The sequence below is a fragment of the Balaenoptera borealis genome, assembly GCF_965194805.1.
Source record: "Balaenoptera borealis genome assembly, chromosome: 3".
Taxonomy (NCBI): domain Eukaryota; kingdom Metazoa; phylum Chordata; class Mammalia; order Artiodactyla; family Balaenopteridae; genus Balaenoptera; species Balaenoptera borealis.
The window spans coordinates 99,842,412-99,860,257 of NC_138866.1; the positions used below are offsets into that span (position 1 = coordinate 99,842,412).

Genomic DNA, 17,846 nt, shown 5'->3' on the forward strand with positions numbered 1-17,846 from the left:
GACACAACTACACACACGGGAACAAAAATAAACCTCTGCTATCTACTCATGTAGGAGGGATTCATGCAAAATTAACTCCTACATGGAGACCAACAGGTGAGTTTTCTACCTGTTCTTTATAATGTCCTTCCATTATAGTAAATCCCACACATTATGAGGCAGAAGTGGTTACGTGAGCTTTTCCTTGAAGTCAAAAATCTTGCCTTCATTTCAAGCACCTGGTGATCATAGGGTACAGCCAGGGAAGGTGCCATCCCCCCTGGGGGTGGGGGGTGGCGGTGAATGGGCTGCCACACCCATGCACCTCCTGATGTACAGATTCTGGAGAAACGAAGGGTGATCACACCGCAGTCAGCCTGTCAGGCTGTCGGGCCACTGGGCAACCCGACGAGCCTGGAAGTGCCCCGTCAGTTGCTGAAAGCAAAACTCTGTCCCCCCTGTGACGTCAGGCAATTTGGGCCAGAGAGTCAGAGGATAATCAAATCAGAGAGTCAGAGGATAATCAGAGGTAATCAACTCCTCCTCTCTGCTCACCTCCTTGGGGTTACAGCAACCCCATCTCCAAACCCAAATCTGATCCTGGAGTGCCAAACTGGGAGTGGCAGGTGGGCTCTGCCGGTGCTTCAGCGCCCTCTGGAGGTTGTCTGCTCTAATGGCAACTCTCAGCCCTTCCTTCTCCTTCCCTAGTCCTGGGGGCTGCCTTGGCCTCCTGCAGCTGCTGGCCTGATTTCATTCTTCTTTTTTCTCCAATTACAATGAAGTGTCTTACAGAGGTTTGGAATCTCTTGAAGAAGGAAGATCTTTTAGTCAATACACCTTAACTGTGAGAAGTTGGTATCAAGAATGAACCTGAAATACTGTATTTTTCTCCTGATGATTCCAAGGAGAGACAGCACAAGTTTTCTAAATCATAAGAAGAACCAAGGTAAATATGATATTCTGAGCCAGAGATGAAAAAGCAGTTTCTAGCACCCCTTCCTCATGTCATGTAACTGGGATTTAAATCAATCAACTGCCACTGGTTTTTAAATCACATGACCCAACTTTAAATCAATCAGCTGCTTCCCTGTAACTCACGTGACTTGGCTTTGAATAGTAAGAAATGCAGAGGTATAAAAAGGATGTTCTGAACAATAAATGGAAAAACAACATTTTAGAAGGTTTTTTTCTTTTCGAATGGACCATTCATTGCCTACAGAATAAAGGATTCTCTCGTGGATTTCTTGAACTGTAAACACATACAATGTCTCCGTTGGCTTGATTGACTTAGATTTTGGTATTTTTGTTGTTGTTATTGTTAACATATTTCTTGGAGTATACTTACTTTACCTTGTTGTGTTAGCTTCTGCTGTATAACAAAGCGAATCAACTATTCGTATACATATATTCCCATATCCCCTCCCTCTTGTGTCTCCCTCCCACCTTCCCTAACCCACCCCTCTAGGTGGTCACAAAGCACTGAGCTGATCTCCCTGTGCTATATGCAGCTGCTTCCCAATAGCTATCTATTTCACCTTTGGTAGTGTATATATGTCCATGCCACTCTCTCACTTCATCCCAGCTTACCCTTCCCGCTCCCTGTGTCCTCAGGTCCGTTCTCTACATCTACGTCTTTATTCCTCTGCAGCGACTCCTGCTAGGGACGGATACTTCCTTTTATGCTCAGGGAAATCCCCTAGTTTGAATATGATTTGAGTTTGATCCTGTGAAACCGTCAGAACTTCCCACCAGAGATAAATGAGGAGATTCTGGCCTTTATTAGTATGCACGATGAACACGGGTGTCCTGGCTGTACTTGCCAACCCTCCTATTTTACCCACCTATTTTTATCCACCTTCCTCCCTGTGAGTACCTTTGACCAACCCTGAGCTCAGACTCCTGACCTATTCCAGTGACTTTGTCAGTCTTTCTTTAAAAATGGACAGGTAATGAAATGAATTTAACCTAGAAGCAGCAGCTCAGTAAGGGAAATAAAATCATCAGAAGTTATCTAATCACAGCCACAGCCATCCAGGGCTCTGTCTTACCTGCTGGGTCATAAGAATGGGACCGTCCTAAACTTGAAGGGCATCCGATCAAATAAGTAAAGGTCTGCTCACCTCTGGCTCTTGGAGGGATTGCTAGGCACTCTACCCAGTGTATACTAACTGCAAAACACTGTCATGGTTGTGAAACACCTATGTTCCAGGAAAGCTTTTTGGGGTGCATGGGGAAGGTTTCTTTTTGACATCAAGCAAAAAATAAATCACCAAGCTCTTTGAGTACAGGGGTTCTTAAGAGGGCAGTAGAAGGAAGGAATGGGCAGAAAAGACGATCTCCAGTGAAGTGAAGGCCGTTTTACCAAAAGAGTAGGATTTAGTCTCAGTTTAAGGAGAACACTTTTAAATAGCTGGGACAGCTCCAAACTGCAGTTTAGGGAACGAGTGCTTCAAAAGAACAGTGCTTTAAAAGTCCTGGCAAGGCAGCAAGAGGATGAAGAGTTGGTTTTGCATAGTTTTGAACACAGGAGTAAAGAAGCAGAGGCATCTCTGACTAAAAGGCCCTGAGATCCTATGGCATCAATGGGTCAGTTGCAGGGGCAGGGGCTGTGGGGGGCGATATTTCTCTCTCAACGTCTCCCAGGGCAGCCACCCCTCCCGACCCCACCCCCCCACTCCCTTCACCCTTCCTCCCTCCACTGTTGGGTCCCCAGGGACAGCACTTTTCAAGCTGGAGCCCTCAGGCACCATCTCTGCTGTCTGGATTCTTCCTGGAGCCTGGCAAGTTCTGGGACAGGAAGGCGGGTCTGCAAGGCCGCTGCGGTGCAGTCGGACCTGGAGGCCTGGAGGGGAACTGGAGCCCTGAAGCCCACCCACGTCCTTGAAGCCGAGGGAGGAACACATCCTCCTAACAGTACTTCTCAGGGGTCAGCGTGCTCCCCACCCGACGGTGATCCATACTCACTTGAGGCAGCAAGGACTGCCTCTCACTGGCCCCCTCGATTCCGCCTTAAGGGTCCTCGCACATGTGTGATAGCGCAGGCCCCGGATCTCTTTAGTCAGCTGAGGCCAGTGCTGCCGGCATCCCTCCAGTCCCATCCCCCAGCCCCTCCCTCTGGGACTGTATCTAATAGAAGAAAGAGCACAGAGGAATTGGCTGAATCAAGGGACCTGGGAGCCTGGGTATGAGTTTGAAGACCGAGAACCTCAGGCGCAATTACATATTATTGGAAACTCTTGTGGAGTGTGTGTGGGGGGCGGAGGTTAGGAGGCTGAGAGGCTGAGTCGACCTGGTGAGTCCAGCCCCAGGACACCACACAGCCCCGTCCCCCTTTCCCTGCCATCAGACAAGGGGTGCCGCAACTCCAGCCGGGACTCTGCACTTCCCCCTCCCTGATTCTCCAGAAGAGCAGGTGGCCCCCCTCTGAGGGCAGGGGCAAGACAACGGACCAAGTCCCCCTGCACTAAGACACTACTGGAAGCTCTTCCTGAACAGCAGTGCTGGCTTGGAGCGAACCCGTGCACCGCCAAAGTTGGTCTCGTCCTGCAGCTGAGGGACGCAGGCTTTAAGTCAGCTGCCTTGGCTTTAAATCAATCAGTCCCCCCTTTAAGTCAGGTGACCCGACTTTAAATCACTGTGTGCCCCTCAAGCCTGCAACTTCAAAAGTTGGGAACTTCACTTTGATCCCAGCACCTCACACAGCTGAATGCACACTGTAGTCACCCCCAAGCCTGGCTTACAGGCAGGATATAAGGTAAGGGGATGGGCTGCACACATGGTGAGGAGGGTGCACTTCATGTACCAGAAGGGTCCAGGTACTCTGGGTACAGCAAGCAGTGCACGATACAGCAGCTCCCTGGCAAAGCTGGTGATGCACAGGGGGAGCAGGCACACCCAGGCACGCAGAGGTTCCAGGCCGGGAGCTGGGGCACAGCCAGCCGGGAGGGTGTGAAAGCCGAGGATCTGAGCCTTCTTGAGAAAGGCAGACACAGAGGATGGATGAGAAACAAAGACCAGATGAAACATGGATTTGAAAAACACACCCTGCTCTTGAAATTGGGGTGGGGGGCACCCCAGATTTGAGTCTTCTTACTCCCCAGTACCTAGTGCTTTGGCATTTGCCCAATTACATATAAAATGTGACTGATAATATCTAACCCATAGAATACTGCATTTGGAGTGGTTTTGCGTGTTTATGTTTCTATAGTGGAATAATCTTTTCTACAAGAAAAATGTACACAATCTGAAATAAATTCAAACCCCTCTTTAAAAAGTACTATATCGGACTTCCCTGGTGGCGCAGTGGTTAAGAATCTGCCTGCCAAGGCAGGGAACATGGGTTCGAGTCCTGGTCAGGGAAGATCCCACATGCCGCGGAGCAGCTAAGCCCATGCGCCACAACTACTGAGTCTGCAGGCCACAACTACTGGAGCCCGCGCGCCTAGAACCGGTGCTCCACAAGAAGCGCAGCAAGAGAAGCCACCGCAATGAGAAGCCCGCGCACCGCAACAAAGAGTAGCCCCCGCTTGCCGCAACTAGAGAAAGCCTGCGCATAGCAACGAAGACCCAACGCAGCCAAAAACAAATTAATTAATTAATTAGTTAACTATTTTAAAAAAGTACTATATCCTTCTGTACAGCTTCTCTGGGAAGAACAGAGAGATGGCGTAGGAGAGTGAGAAAGACCAATATTTAGTGCACATCTCTCATGCAGGTGCTCTGCTGGCTCAGATAGATTTATCCCCACTTTACAAAGGAGGAAATAATCTCAGAGAGGTTTAGTAATTTTCCCAAAGCCAAACAGCTATGGAGTGGCAGAACCAAGATCTGAACCAAGTCTGTTACCTTCAAAGCCTAAGTCCTCATCACAACAAAACTCAATTCATATTTACATTTATCGAATTACATTGCAACCTGGGGAGTTCTTGGCACAATCCTGAATAAGAGTGAGAAAGAAAGAAATAGCATTGTTCCTACAGTCAACCCAAATTTTTGGAGCAGCTCCTAGATGCCTGGCCCTTTTTGGGGTTCAGCAGTGATCAAGACAGGAAGAGTCCTGCTTTCATGAACCACGTAGTGGGGAGGAGAGACGGGTGCAACTTGGGTGAGGGATTTCACCTTGCTGGACCTCTGTTTTGTCATCTGGAAAGCGGGATGGGTGTTCCTCATTTTCTGGGATTGTCCAGCCCTCACATTCTCTGATTCCATAAGAAGCATTTGTTTTCCTGTTTCTTTAAAATTCATTCAGGCCGTGAGCTGTGATGAATGTTGTTAGCTGCTCCCCAAAGCACTCTATTCCCACCCTTTCCCTGTGATCAGGTCTTTCCCGAAACATGACTCACAGTCAGTCAGTCAAGTCACAGAACCTAAGGGGCACCCAGCAGAAAAATTCCAACCCTTGCTTCCCAGGAGCTCTGCGGTCTACCTGCCAGGTAAACTTAACTCACCTGGCACAAGGTGGCCATCCCTGGTTTCACATCAACATGATCTCAGGCACAAACCTCCTTGTTTTTCCATTTTGTCTTTAAGTTACTTGTTGAAACAACTGCACAAATATGACAAAGATATAAAATCAGGCATCTTCTGCCCCCAGTGCCTACTAATAAATGATTTTCTGCCACTTTAATGATAAAGATAGAACATTTCAACATTCTGCTACCCTTATTATGTCATTTTTGTTGATATTTCTATTGAATACATCTTTCAATATTTTAACAATGGAACATTTATTTAGGTTGTTCCAGACCCAGCCTTTAGTGGTAAAGGTTTTGTTGTTATATTTCTATTATGTTTCCTTTAAAAATCATTATCCTATTTAAATGGATTAAGTCAATTCTATAGGCATTTATCTTATGATATTGATGAAATTGATACATAGAGGGCAGTAGTACAAGTTGATTGGACTTGAGAACCTCTATTAGCACAGTTAAGTATAAATATTATCTATATGTAAACCAAAGTACATGACGAGTGAGATTCTCCGACTTTTTTTCACTGTCTGCCCCTCAAGCCTGTGAGAAATGGAATATTTCTTGCCATATCAGTAAACAAAGGATGTCACAGTCTTCAGCACTTGCAGCCCTCCAATGTGAGGCGGCGGGCCCTGAGGCACTCAGGATATGCAAATACGGAATGCAGGCCCCAGAGAGCTGAGGTGCATATCAAAGGAAGGATTTCAGTGGGCCCAGGCAAAGAAAAGCGCTGCATTCCTCGCCTTGGGAGAGCTGGTTTTCCTTAGTTAACAATCACCTTTTGATGTTCCCCATTACCTGCGCCAGTCCCCTGCCCTGTCCCCTCCCCCCGGTACTTTAGCTCAGGGAGGAAGGAGCGCAGAGGGACTCGGCTGAATAAGGGGCCTGCGCGCCTCGGGAGGAGTTTTCAGCCGCTTTCCCCGCAGTCGGGAGGAGGGGCGCTGACGCTGCAGCCGGACCCTGCGCCTCCCTTGCCCCGTTTCCCCTCAGGACGCTCAGGCCGACCCCCTCCCACGCCCACCAGGCCTCGCGAGCCAGGCCGAGGGCAGGGGCGGGAGGGGGGACCGAAGTTCCCCGGGACCAGACGCTGGAGGCCGCTCTTTCTGCACAGCAGCGGCGGGTGGCAGCGAACCCCTGCCCCTCAGAAGCTGGTCTTGTGCTGCCGCCCGGGCACCGGACCAGGCGGAGGGTCGGCGCCCACTTACCCGGCCCGCCGTCCCCGCGACTGTCACGGCTTCGGCCGCCGGGGCACCTCCAGAGCCGGCAGCCTCAGTGAGGTCGCCCTCCCCTCGGGCTCCGGGGCAGTTCCGTGACAGCGGAGGGAAGAGACCCCGAGCCGGGAGTTCCAGCTCTGAGGAAACGCGGGCTCGGTTCAGCGCGCAGTGGGTGGGACCGCTCTGCCCCGAGGCCTTCCGGGAGGGAGCGGGGCGGCGGGGGAGGGAGCCGCCAGGAGCGCAGGGCCCCGTCGGGGGTCCTGGAGGGGCGGCCCGGCCTGCGGGCCACGCCCACTGTGGCCGCAGCCCAGGTCTTTTTCCTGGAATCCTACACGAAAAAGTTAGAAAGATACACAGTCTATAGTAAATATTCACAAATGATTGTTGCTGCTGTGCTCACTATTCTATTAAAGGTGTAAAATCCATAAAACACTTTAAGTTCAAAATTAAATATGAATTTTTACCTTTCTAATTGTGTCTCTGATAGTCACAGTTGTGGTTAATGAATCAGAGACTGTGGCATCACTAGTTAAAAATGAGCTTGTTAAAAAAATAGAACTCAGGCCCACCGGACCTACTGAATCACAATCTGCACTTTTACAATCTCCCCAGTGTACTTGTGTACCCATGAATAGTTGAAAGGTACATTTCTACCTCGACATGTCTTTTCTGTATGAGAAATACACACATTTTATCCAGTTTGATATAAATAAAACACTCAAAAATGCATATGCCTGTGTTGAAACCATCATTTTATCATTTCTTTTCCAGACAAGTATAGTCTCTATACTGGTTTTGTGGATCACATGCCATACTCTTTTCTTGTAGTTAGAAATAAGGTAGAGAAAGTTACTTTGTAAAAAAAAATATATATATATATATTAGTGGATAATTGAAGACACTCTTCTAAATTAAAAGCAGTTTTCTTAACTTGCTGTTTTCTTCTTGGGTCACATTATGAACTCTTCCCGTGGCCACATGGCATGTGTACTTTTAATTTCAGGGACTGCTGACATTCCAGGATGTGGCCATAGATTTCTCTCAAGAGGAGTGAGAATGCCTGGACCAAGATCAATGGGAATTGTACAGGGATGTGATGTTAGAGAAGTATAGGAACCTGCTCTCCTTGGGTGAGGATACCTTCCTTCCAGAATTCCTTATCCAACCACAGGGTTTGGAGTCCTTCATTTGTAGAATGTCTCCTGAAATCTTCTGCTTCCGACAATAGGGTTTCAGATTGCAACGTTTCAGGAAAGATTGGGAGTTTGTGGGTATAATTTTTCTTATTCTTTTAAAATTGCAGCCTCCCTTTTAATATACGTTGTAACTGCTTGGGATGTGTCTATATGAACTGTGTACTATATGCTTCTGTTATAGTCCTTACAATATTTTATTGTCTTATTTTCTGTAACCATTTTCCATGGATTCTTTGGGCTTAAGGTATATTAAAAGGGAGACTGCGATTCTCCCTTTAAAAGGGGACTTATTAAAAGGGGACTTCCCTGGTGATGCAGTGATTAAGAATTCGCCTGCCAATGCAGGGGACCCGGTTCGATCCCCGGCCCGGGAAGATCTCACGTGCCACGGAACAACTAAGCCAGTGGGCCACAACTACTGAGTCTGCACGCCACAACTACTGAAGCCGGTGTGTCTTGAGCCCGTGCGCCATTTATTTTTTGGAGAATAAAACCACTTCTGAGTGATTAAAATTTAGGCCAGCTAGTCAAAATGCTTTATCACCTGTTCTTCTAAAACACTGATCAATGGAACAAGTTTTACTAGGGATAACAGTGTAATTGTATTCTGGAGTTCATATGGGCAATATGGTTTATGACCTTGATGCTGGATCACGACATTTCAATGGTATAACTGCTATTAATTGTCTGTTTGTTCAACGATTAAAGTCTCACGTGATCTGAGCTCAGACTGGAGTCATCCTGGTTGGTTTCTGTCTATTGCAGATTTCTTCCAGTATGAAAGGACAAGAGCAATTCGGCTTACTTTACAAAATGTCTTCAAACTAAATGATGATATAATCTACATTCAATTAATTTATACATACCCTACTGTAGAACAGGGTTCGTTACGCTGGCAGAGCCCGGTAATTCTGTAAAACTGAAACTTTTTCTGCACTGGTTCAAGTCCTCTTCCTAAGAATATGTTTATAATCAACATTCTTTCACAAATTACCCAATTTAATTCACCATAGCATTCCTCTTATTAACTAAATGGAAAATCCTAGGCTATATACAAATCCAGAAAGGGCCAAAAATCATCAGCCCCCATGGATTATTACAACCCATTGCTGAGGCATTCAAATTACTTATTAAAGAACCACTATGTCCATCAACATCATCAATTTATATATTATTGCCCCAATGCTAGCCTTAACCCTGGCTCTCACAACATGAATTCCTCTTCCCATATCTTATCCACTAATTAATACAAATGTAGGCATATTATTTATATTAGCCATATCACACCTAGCCATTTATTCCATCCTCAGATCTGGATGAACTTCACATTCAAAATACTCACTCACTGGAGCTCTAGGAACAATAGCACAGACAATCATCTCATATGAAGTAATGTAGCAGTTATTCTATTCTCAGTCTTACTGATAAATGGATCATTTACTCTTTCAACAGTAATTATTACACAAGAACACCTATGACTAATTTTCTCCTGACCCCTACCCAGAATTTGATTATCTCCGCAGTAGCAGAAATCCAATGAAGCCCCACTTGATTTAACAGAAGTAGCATCAAAACCTGTATATGTCTTCAATGTAGAAAATGTAGCAGGCCCATTCACCCCGTCCCTCCTAGAGAATATGTCAATTTCCCTATAATACACATTTCCACAGCAATCTATTTTTAGGAGCATTCGACAATCCCTAGGTGCCAGAATTATATACAGCCGAAGTCATCATTAAAACACATCTAACAATCTCCTTTCTATGAATTTGAGCCTCTTACCTACAATTTTGATATGATCAACGCATACATCTCTTATAAAAAGTTTTTTTACGAGTAACATTAACCCTATGTATACGAGAGTTTTCACTACTTGTCATCATACCAGGCAACCCACCACAAATTTAAGAAATATGTCTGACAAAAGAGTTACTTTGATAGAGTAAATCATAGAGGTTTCAATGCTCTTATTCCTGGAATTGAATTCTTCCTAATATTTTTACATTCTCCATGCTACCTACCACATTACACCACATGCTATATAGTAAAGTTCTCTAAGTAAGCTTCAGGCCCATACCCCCAAAATATTTTTGTATATCCTTCCTGTGCTAATAAACTCTCATTGTTTTTACCATCATTCTACTGACCATTTTCTCAGGAAATATAATTGTATAACAAGCTCACACTGGTTAATGGTATCCCCATTCTAATAAAAAACATGAACCCATAAGCTACAGAAGCATCCAACAAATATTTCCTAAAACAGTCCACCACATCAATACTACTTATAATGGCTATTATCATTAATCTAATATACTCTGGTCAAAGAGCACAATGAATAACAAAAATCTTTAATCCAACAGCATCCACCCTCATGACAATCGCCCTTGTCACAAAAGTAAGACTTTCCCCATTTCACTTCTGAGTGCCTGAAGTCACACAAGGCATCCCATGAACAGCAGACCTGATGCTATCAACATGACAAAATTGCACCCCTATCAGTTGTATACCACATGTCACCATCCATCAACCTAAATATACTATTAATCATAGTGATATTATAAATCATAGCTGGAGGCTGAGGCAGACTTCGCCATACTCACCTGGAAAATATTACACCCTCCTCATCAATTGCCCATATAGGATGAATAACAGCTATTATAATGTATATTCAGATTATAACAATCCTAAACATATTAATTTATATCATAACAACACTATCTTCTTATTTATGCCCAGATCATGTACTACAAGAGTATCATTATCACACACATGAGATAAAACACCTCCCATCACAATCATTTTCCTCACCATTATAGTATCATTAGGACATCGCCCATCACTATCAGGGTTTTTACCCAAATGAATAATTATCCAAGAGATAACAAAAATGACAACATCATTCTACCAACACTAATAGCCATCATAGCAGTCCTCAGCATATATTTCTACTTGCAGCTAACATACTCCGCATCACTGACTATATTCTCTTCATTAAACAACACAAACACAAAACAATTTGAACATACAAAGAAATAACCTTCCTATCATTACCAATCATAATACCCACACGATTACTACACACAACACCCATTCTATCGGTGCTGGACTAGGAATTTAGGTTAGTTCAGACCAAGAGCTTTCAAAACCCTAAACAAGTGAAATTTACTTAATTCCTGAAAATAAGGATTGCAAGACTTTATTCGACATCAATTGAATGTAAAGCAAACACTGTATTTAAGCCAAATCTTTACGAGATTGATGAGTTTTAACCCCAGGAAACTTTAGTTAACAAGCAAATCCTCTAGTCAACTGGCTTCAGTCTACTTCTCCTTCATTTGAGAAAGAAAAAAAGAAAAAAAAAGGCAGGAAAATCACTGGCAGAATTGAAGCTGCTTCTCTGAAGTTACAATTCAATTTGTTGATTCACCACAGGGTTTGCCAGAAAGAGGGCTCAATCTCTGTCTTTAGATTTACAGTCTAATGCTAACTCAGTCATTTTACCTCTGTTCATACACTGATGATTATTTTCAACAAATCACAAAGATATCGGCATTTTATATTTACTATTTGGTGCTTGAGCTGGAGTAGCAGGCAGCACCTTAATTATATTAATCCAGGTTGAGCTATGCTGACCTGGACCGCTACTTGGAGATGCCCAAATCTGTAAGGTAGTCATAACAGTCCCTGCACTTGTAATAATTTTCTTTATAGCTGTACCCGTTATGATTGCAGGCTTTGAAAACTGACTTGGGCCACTAATAACTCGGACACCTGAAGTAGCATTTCCCCCAATAAATCATATAAACTTTTGACTACTTCCCCCATCATTCTTACTCCTACGCATATCACCAATAGTAGAAGCTGGTTCTGGTACCAGTGGAACCGTGTATTCAGCTCTAGCCTGCAATCTGGCCCATGCAGGAGCCTCTGTCGACCTAACTGTTTTCTCCTTACATTTAGCAGGTGTCTCCTCAATTCTTGGTATTATTACTTTTATTACTATAGTCTTTAATACAAAACCAGCAGTCATATCCCAATACCAAACACCATTATTTGTTTAATCTTCCCCAACTATAGCCATATTACTATAATTACCAATCTCAGTCCAAGCAGCCAGAATTGCCATGCTGTTAAGAGATAGAAATCTAAACACTACTTTCTTTGACCCTGCAGGAGGAGACCGAATCCTATACCAACACCTATGTTGATACTTTGCTCACCCTGAAGTCTGTATTCATGGCCTAACAGGGTTTGTTATAAACTCACATATCATTACATACTATTTAGGACAAAAATTGCCTTTCAGCTATCTGGGAATAGTATGAGTCATGTCCACTGGCGTTTTAGGAGTTCTCTTGTGGGCCCATCATATGTTTACCATAGGGATAGCTGTGGACTCAGGAGCATACTTTGCATCAGCTACCGTAATTACTTCTATCCCTACAGGAGTAAAAGTATCTAGCTGATTAGCAACTCTTTATTTAATTTTTCTTTTTCTTTTCATTTTTTTTTTTTGCTGAGTTGGTCTTGGTTGCTGCGCATGGGCTTTCTCTGGTTGCGGTGAGCGGCAGCTACTCTTCCTTGCGGTGTGCGGCCCTTTCATTGCAGTGGCTTCTCTTGTTGCAGAGTACGGCCTCTAGGCGCGTGGGCTTCAGTAGTTGTGGCTTGCGGGCTCTAGAGGGCAGGCTCAGTAGTTGTGGCACACGGGCTTTTTGCTCCGCGGCATGTGGAATCTTCCCAGACAAGGGCTCGAACCCGTGTCCCCTGCATTGGCAGGCGAATTCTTAACCACTGCGTCACCAGGGAAGTTCCTGGTTAGCAACTGTTCACGGAGGTAATACTATATGACCTCCCACTATATTATGAGTTTTAGGCTTTAGTTTTTCTTTTTACAGTAGGTGGTTTGACAGGAATCATCTTAGCCAACTCATCCCCAGACATTGTCCTCCAGGATACATACTATGTAGTAGCACACTTCCATGACCTAATGTCCATGGGAGCAGTCTTCACTATTATAGGAGGCTTCCTACACTGATTCCCACTATTCTCAGGTTATACAGTTAACTCAGCATGAGCAAAAATTCACTTCACAAGTATATTTGTAGTAGTAAATATGACTTCCTGCAGCACTTTCGTGGCCTCTCAGGGATGTCACTACGTTAGTTTGAGTACCCTGAGGCACACACAACATGAAATATTTTGTCTTTAGGCTCATTCATCTCAGTAGCAGCAGTAATGCTAATAATCTTCATACTTTGAAAAGCATTTGTGTCTAAACAAGAAGTCTTAGCAGTGGAAATTGCTACTCCTAACCTAGAATGGTTACACGGATGTCCTCCACCATATCCTATGTTTCAAGATCCTACCTATGTAAATGTAAAATAAGGAAGGACTCAAGTCCTTTTCAACCAGTTTCAAGCCAACACCATAACAATTATGTCTTCCTCAATAAATGAGATAAAAGTAAAAAGTGATGTAGCTTTGTCAAAGTTAAATGATAGGCTAAAATCCTGTATATCACTAAGGCATATCAATTTCATCCAGGTTCTCAAGATACAACATCACCGATTATGGAAGAACTTTTACATTTTCATCATCACACATTAATAGTGATTTTTAAAATAAGTTCTCTATATCATTTCACTAATATTGACATCTAAACTCATATGCATACAATAGATGCATAGGTAGAGAAAATGTGAACAATTTACTAGCTATTATTGTAATCTTAATTGCCCTATCATCATTGTGAATCCTTTACATGATACATGAAATCAATAACTCTTCCCAAATCATAAAAAACTATGGGTCAGTAATGATACTGAAGCTACAAATACACAGATTATGAAGATTTAAATGTTGACTCCTCTGTAATCCCCACATCAGAGCTAAAACCAGGAGAATAATGACTAATAGAAGTCAACAACCGAGTAGTTAGGGATAGTCATTGAATATTAGTTTCATCTGAAATTGTTGTACACTCCGGAGTTGTTCCTTCTCAGGCCTAAAAAGAGCTGCTATCCCAGGACGCCTAACTGAAAGAATCCTAATATCAACAGGACCAGGCCTATGTTGTGGACAAGAGAGCTCGTTTTCCTGAGTTCAAAGACAGGACAGAGGGATATGGCTGAGATATGGGGTGAATCTGGAGCCCATGGGGATGCACTCTCCAAGCTCCAGTATAGGAATGGGGCCTCTAGGGTCCCAGGCCACCCACCACGCCCTCTCGAGCAGGATCTGGGCAACATTCCCTGTCAGTGATGAGGCAGCCCTAGCACTTGTCACGCCCCGGTGTCGTGTCCTATGTGGGCCCCATGCTCTTGGGACCACACCCCACACTCTGCAGGTCCATGCTACAGGGTCCTTCATGCCTCAGGAGTAGAGACCACACAGCAAGCAGTTCCCTCCCCAACCAGCAGGAGGAGGGGAGGAGAGCAGGGGCACCAGGGGAATCTCACTCAGACAACAACACCCCAGCGGTGCCAGCGGGGACAGTGATGATGCAGATGAGGCACAGACCAAGAGATGGGACCAGAGGACCCAAAAGGCAGCTGGTCAGGTCCTGGCTCACCTGCACCCCGGACACCTTTGTCCTGCATACACCCCCTTCCTCATACACCCTCTCCTTAAATGCAGATTCTTCAGATGCAAACAGGCAGAGCTTCAGACTGAAAGTCAGCTCTTCCAAAATGACCCGTCAGCAAACACTGCAGGATTCCACTCCAGTGGGTGCCCTGGAGTCGACAACTCAGGGACTGAAGTGGATATCGGTGCCAGGGGCAGTGGGAGGGAATGGGGAATGAGACTTTCATGGTTGTGGAATTTTGGTTTTGCAAGATGAAAAGTTCTAGGGATGGTGGTGATGGCTCCACGAGAAAGTGAATATATCTGAGGCCTCAGAAACGTGCACTTAAAATGGTGATGATGGTAAAGGGTATGTGACGTGTGTTTTATTTCACTTAAAATAAATTCTTAAAATAATGTCTTGTTAATTGAGATTCCATTTCGACTCCCCTTCATCACAAATGTCGGAGGCCCAGACACAGTCCCCTACCTTAGGGGCCATCACGGTACCCTCACAGAGCACGTGGGAGACCATTCTTAGGGGGGGGCTAGTCTGTGCTCACCTGACCTCTGTCCAGGGGGACCCAGGCAGTGGTGACCCCCATAGATTAGACATATGATATGCTATAGTATTAATATGATACCACCAAGTGTTGTCACTCACCGGAACACAGAGCAGCAACCCACTCAAACATGCCTGACCTCATATGATTGTGACAAGATTAAGAGAAGAAAAGGAACCACAGTTTAATCAGGACAACACCCTTAATGCAGAGGTTGGAAATCTCAAAGGGACAGGACACACTGCAGGCAAAGAGCGCATATGCGGTCTCCCCATACATGTGATCCTGACCCATGCAGGTATGGTGAGACCCACACAGTCCCCGCACCCTATACCTGGGGCCACACATCCACACTCACCAGGGTGACCCACCTCCCCAGACCCCTCCACCTGGGTCACATGTCCACAGTCCCAGGGTGACCTCACCTCCCCAGACCCTGCACCTGGGGTTACACGTCCCCTTGGTCAGGACACCATGGCTCTGCAGGGGGCTCCCCCAATGTGGAAACAAGCTGGGTCCCTGGGACCTCCTGGGATGGGAAAAAGTGTCAGGTGGGTCTCCTTTCCCCACACTTGTCCCAGAGGAGTCCTCCTCTTCTCACTTTGGTTCTGTGTGATTTTAACTGTTTTTAAAGCTTTCATACTAGAGTTGAACACACGACCCTGGTGCTGGCATGCTCAGTCCTTTCTCGTCTCACTTACATGTTGAGAAAACTCACAGGACAGCAGGGCTGAAAGCCGAGGGGCAGCTCTGGACTCTGCTGAGTAGGGACGGTAGACTGGAGGGAGAGCTCAGCAGCAGCCTCAGCTGTCACCCATCGGCCTTTTGCCCAATCTGCGTGCCCTGCAATCAATTCACCAGCTAAACCTGCTTCCCTATGCACCATGCACGTGCTGGTAAATTGGAATTATTGCCAGGTAGTCCTCCTGAGGATTCTCCATGAGCCCCAGGGAAGGTGAACCTTGCAGGGATTAAGACTAAGGCCCCGACCATAGCACTGACCCTTGGGAGGACCAGGTCACCACACTCAGAAGAGAGGCTGTTACGTAGACAAGCCCACCTCAGCTCCAGACCCCAGACATCTAAGCACTGACATTCAGATGCAGGCACGGAGCTTCCCAGTACTGAGGCCAGGCCGGGTCTTTACCCAGGTCCCCATAGTCCTAGCGTACACAGAACATGGTCAGGTCTAAATCTTCTTATTATAGACAACACATGGTCAGCTCTAAACATAAGCAGTAGACAGGACATGCAGAGGTCTAAATCTACCATGTAGACACAACTTGATCATGTTTAAACTAGCTTAGGGTTGATCTCATAGGAGGTACAGATCACACACATGGGTCTCTCATCTTTGGACACCCACATCAGGAAACTGAACAAAATCTTTGTCATTAAACATTTCAACAGGCAAAACAGAAATGTTCTCAATTTCTCTGGCCACCTGATGGTCAGGATCCACGGGCGAGCCACGAACTTCTTAGAGTGCAGCCCAGTCTGCTGCCAGGACAGACAAGAAGTGGCCTGATTCCAGCCTCCCAGGCTTCCAGAAGGAGGCGGCCACACTGGAAGCCCAGGCAGGAGAGTCCTGCATGGTCCGGGCCGGGAGATCCGGTCTGTCCATTCGGCTGGCCGATTCCGGGCGGGGCGCTCAGGGCCGCTGAGAGCCCTGCACTCAGGTCCTGCTTCCCTGCAGCGTGTGCGTGTGCGTGTGCGTGTGTGTGTGTGTGTGTGTGTGTGTGTGTAGAGGGGGCGGTGGCTGACGGCTCCCATGGCTCCCGTCCCGGGCACCGCGCTGTCTTCGAGGGGAGGCACGGGGAGAGGTAGGGGCACAGAAGCCGTTGGAGAGGAGAACCCACCGTGGAACTCCTTGCACACTGGCTCGCCCCACCCGGAGACCCGCCTGCCCATCGTGGGCCGCATGTCACCCCCCAACCCCACACCCCCGAGGGCAGGGTGCCTGCTCTTTCAACAGCACAGGGTCTCACATGAAGGAGACCCAGTGGGGACTGTCACCACCCCCCCCCACTCCTGATGCTGTGTTTGGGGAGAATGAACCCCCTTGACTGGGCGATGGGACCCTGTGTGGAAAGAGGTGGCGGCCCCATCCAAGTCGGGGCCTGGCTGAGAGATGGGAACACAGGAGCCAAGTGCAGGGCCTGGAGGCCAGGCCAACAGGAGGGGCACCCCCAGCCTTGGCCGGGCTCTCCAACGGTGACATTGTTGCTTTAGGGGACCTGGGGCAGGCGACTGAATGTAATGGGAGTCTAAACTGGACCCTGAATGGGGCTTAAAGAAGGTGTGAAGGATGTTACTGAGACAGTGACAGTCATTGGAAGACAAACTCTGTGTCAGGATATCCTGCTCCATCCATTTAAATCCCTGAGATCTGTGACCTTTACGTGGCTACGCAGGATTGTTAGAGCAGCTGCGTGCGGATATATCTGGGGCACAATTCAGTCTGCAACCAACTTGCAAGTGGTTCCAGCAAACACACAGGTGTGCGCACAGGCAGGCACAGCACACACACAAACATATGCATGTGCACAGCACAAATAGAGTCACACACTAGCATGTGAACACACATGCACGCATATGCCCATGCACACACTAATGTATTCAAGTGCACATACCTATGCACATGCACAGCATAGGTATGCAAACAGGCACATGCACACGCATAGCACACACACAGGGAATAAAGTGAATCCGTAAAGCATTAATTCCTGAACACAAGTGAAGCTGACATGTATTTTTCCCTTTTCTTAGCCTTGATGTTTTTCACAACAAAAAGTTTAAGAAAAAAGTTAATGGCAAATGACTTTTGATTCATAGGACTTTCTGATGTTATTCCAC

General features: G+C 46.1%; 1 long non-coding RNA gene across 1 annotated transcript; it reads right to left on the reverse strand.

Moving 5' to 3' along the window:
- Positions 1–4,856: 4,856 nt before the first annotated feature.
- On the reverse strand, positions 4,857–9,619 carry LOC309625897. The gene is made up of 2 exons (XR_014242785.1): positions 6,656–9,619; positions 4,857–5,524 (listed from the first exon to the last, which is right to left on the reverse strand). It is a non-coding gene; the product is annotated as an uncharacterized lncRNA (long non-coding RNA).
- Positions 9,620–17,846: the final 8,227 nt, after the last annotated feature.